This window comes from Elaeis guineensis, chromosome 1, assembly GCF_000442705.2.
Source record: "Elaeis guineensis isolate ETL-2024a chromosome 1, EG11, whole genome shotgun sequence".
NCBI classification, from domain to species: Eukaryota; Viridiplantae; Streptophyta; class Magnoliopsida; order Arecales; family Arecaceae; genus Elaeis; species Elaeis guineensis.
This window is the reverse complement of record NC_025993.2, coordinates 25,723,993-25,727,844: the sequence shown is the minus strand read 5'-3', so window position 1 is coordinate 25,727,844 and position 3,852 is coordinate 25,723,993.

Genomic DNA, 3,852 nt, shown 5'->3' with positions numbered 1-3,852 from the left:
CTCACTTCTGAAACTGGTGTCTAAAATAAGAAGTTACAAAGGCTAAATCTAAATGGACTCATGGTTGTTTAATTGGTTCCGTTAGCTTACCTGGCCAATCCAATTGGTGTCTAAGACAAGCAACGGGGGGACCCCCATGACCCCACCTCTTACCTGACTAGTTAAAGGAAGTAAGAATAGACCCAATTTACATCGAGACCGAGCCACTTTACATTGAACTGTTAGGTCTAAGAAACCTATAGGTGTCTAGGTTTAATTATTTGCTAACTTGATTGCCATTAATACTTAACCATAACTAATTTTTCTCATCTTTCGTCTTTAGGTATAGGGCTTTCTTAAGATTTTCACCTTTAGAATCTCTCTCTCTTTCCTCCTCTTCTTTTTTCTTTCTCTCTCTTCTTAAAAAAAAAATCTAAACCATACACAATAGGATTTGCACTAGTACATACATGGTAGGAGATCTCTTTATCCCAACCTAGTTGAATCCAATTCTAAAATTGAACGACTGATCCATATTAAACATGATAATAAAATGGTTAAAAATTTTGAGAACCACCTAGGCAGATGAAGGAATATTTTATTTCTTCCACCTATAACCCATCGATATTTTCATCATTCTATGGGATCAAACATTTAGATTCTAGTCTTTAGGCCGATTTGAACCTGATAGCTCAAAAATTAGATAAAATCGACCTTCTTATAGATAAATTTTTAGTCTTAGGTCAATAATCTCCTATGCAATACACACCTCCTTTCAATTATTAGGAGATTTATTTTATTTGTGCTAGCCCAGCCCATCATGTGAGTGAATATCCCACGACTGTACAGTTTTCACCTTTCATCTAAGAACAAGTTCAAGCTGCCCAAGGTTACTCCAAGCCTGTCAATGATCCATTCTCAAACATATATAATCCAGGTTGGAGGAACCACTCTAATTTTTCTTGAAGACCCCAACAGATTCAAGCTCCGAACCAAATTTCTCCTATGCAAAATTTTCAAAATAGGTCCTAATACTATAATTATACCTATAATAGGGGTTAGCCTAGTCAGTCTACCCAGCCATCCTATTATAATCAGCCTTCATACCCACCTCTTCAACAGACTCCTCTAGCCGATGATAGATTTAAACAAATTCAACAATTGATTATGACCCAACAGCAATCCATCATTAGGCTAGAAGCACAAATAGGTCAGTTAGCTGAGTCTTCCATAAGGAGAAAACTAGGTCAATTATGGAGCCAACCAATATCAAATTTCAAAAATAACCCACCTACCCACCAACCACCTAAACCTAGTCATCAATCCAATGTCCCATCTAAGAATCCTCAATTTGAAAATGATAAAGTAATCTCTGAGCTTAAAAATAGTAGAACTCTTAAGGACCCATATCAAGATCAGGTAAGTGAGTCTAGTACTGATGCTAGCCAAAAAAAAACTTGGAAGAAGAGGTTAGTACTGAGACTAACCCAATAGAAGAACCTGAGCCTGGAACTAATACTGGTGCTAATTTTCATTTGAGTGAGAAAGATAAATGAAAGAAGAGAATGGATGAGTTACCCGAGATATATAAATCAAGAGTCTCATTTTCTTCAGTCCTAGAAATCAATTCTTCTACTCTAGAATCATCACCTCCTTCAGAACTGAAGTCATCTTTGATCACACCTGAGTATGTATGTTTAGAATCAAGTGACACCCCTCCAGCACCCTTGTATCGAACTCAACTCCTAATTCAAAAACTTAATTTATGAGTATTTTAGAAGAACAAATAAGAAAAATTCTCAACAAACAAGGATCTAAGAATGGGTTTGTAAATTATCTTCCTAAAATTAAGAATAAGGACGTGAACTACTTTTTGAAGATTGACACCAAAATACTGAAATTTATCAATAAAGAGATCATAAGCCATCTTTTTGAGATTGACAATCTAAAACCATTGAAATTTATCAATCCAATATTTGACATGGGGTAGGTGAGAGAATTGACATAGTCTGGCTGAAGACGGTAAACTTAGCAATTTTTGAGAGGCAATCTAGTTTTAGCTTTTACTATTTGATATCTTTTACATTTTATTTAGATTAATCAAGTCTTGCTTCGTATCTTTGTAGGGATTTGAAGATAATATTGGCTAAGTTGGAGGGAGAAATAATTTTGAAAAGACTTCTGGATTAGGTAACATCTCTCCTTTTCTTTCTCTTTGTACGTACCCTTTATTTTTTCTACTCCATTAAGGATAATATAGATTAAGTTGGAGAGAGAAAATAATAAAAATTTTTAAATTTTTAAAATCCTCAAGTAAGTTAGTATTTAGCATTTAAGCACCTGATTACACTTAAAAATTGAATTAAACCAAATATTGTTAAAAAAAATTGATGTACAGACCAGAGAGTTTGAGAGATATCGAGGGATTAAGTATTAAGAAAACTCAATAAAGAGTTAAGTTTAGAACTTAAATAATTTTTTTTGAGTATTTCTAAATTTTTCTACCAGTATTAAAGAAAAATTTACTTTTTATGGACTTGTATAGAGTAACTATATATTTTTTCATACATAAAAAATAAAAAAAATAAAAAAAAATTCAAGTACTTCATGCTGAGTAACCAGACCTCTTTGCCTAAAGTAGTATTGAGTTTCGCATCAAAAGGTATGAAGGGCAAAGAAGCTTTGTTGTAAAGTTAGTTTTAACTCGTAGCCTGTTTGATTCGAACAAATAAGTCAAAGGGGTATTCTATACCTAGTACTCTAAAGCCATCTGGTTCAGGAGTCATTGGTTGAAAACTCACTACATAGGTCAAATAAAAAGCTTAAGAGGTTAAGACATTTAATAGCTGTATAATATTAAAAAAAAAAAAATCTAAATTTTGGTCTCCCACCGAGTAACTGGGCCCCTTCACCTAAGTAAGCATTGTGGTTCACATCGAAAAGTGAACAATGTGAAGATATTTTTTTATAATAAATGAAGGATGGAAGTAACAATATACTTGTCCATATGAAGATTAATGATTTGGAGATAAAGGTAGGGATAATTTAGAAAAAAATTAGTATTCTTAGTTTAACTTTCACATTGATTAGTATTAATACCCCAATGACATACCTCACTCATGCTTTACTGAATATCAGTGGCCCTTTTTAAAATTATTTGGTAAAATTTGAAACTCTAAGTTAAACGATACTTAATTCTAAATTCTTTCTTTTCTCAAAGATGAGCAAAGTTCAAGTTAGAAGGTGTGATAAGTGATATATTTTTATATTTATTTTAGATATTTTTGATATTTTATGGTGCTAAATCTTCTTAAAAATCTAATTTCATAAATAAATTAGATTTCCTTATAAAAATAAATAATTTTTAAAAAAATATAAAATTAGAGCATATTTATGAAAAATAGATATCAATTTAATAGAGTATTTTAAACACCAAAATGATGAAAAATTAATAAATAATTTAATACATATTTTTTTATTTTTTAGGCATAAAATCAGAGTAAAAATACCTTAAAAATTAAATTTTATAGCTTTCGGTGCACAATGGATTGGCCGCTCAGTCCATGGATTCAAGGGCGCGGTCCACAAAAGTAGTTCACGATCTTTGGCATGATCTACGATGGGTGGAAGAAAATTTTCACGATCCAACAACTGATATCATTTTGAATATGCGATCGGACGGCTGATATCATGCATTACCATATCCAACAGTGGTGGCCCACTCCCAGTGCATGATCCGACGGCCCAAATTGATTTTGAGCGAGATCTAATGGTCCGTATCGATTATCGACTGAGAACTAATCAAAGAAAGGATTTCTTTGCACGATCTGATGATCGAAATTCCATCCGATAGCTGATCCGATGACTGTGGTT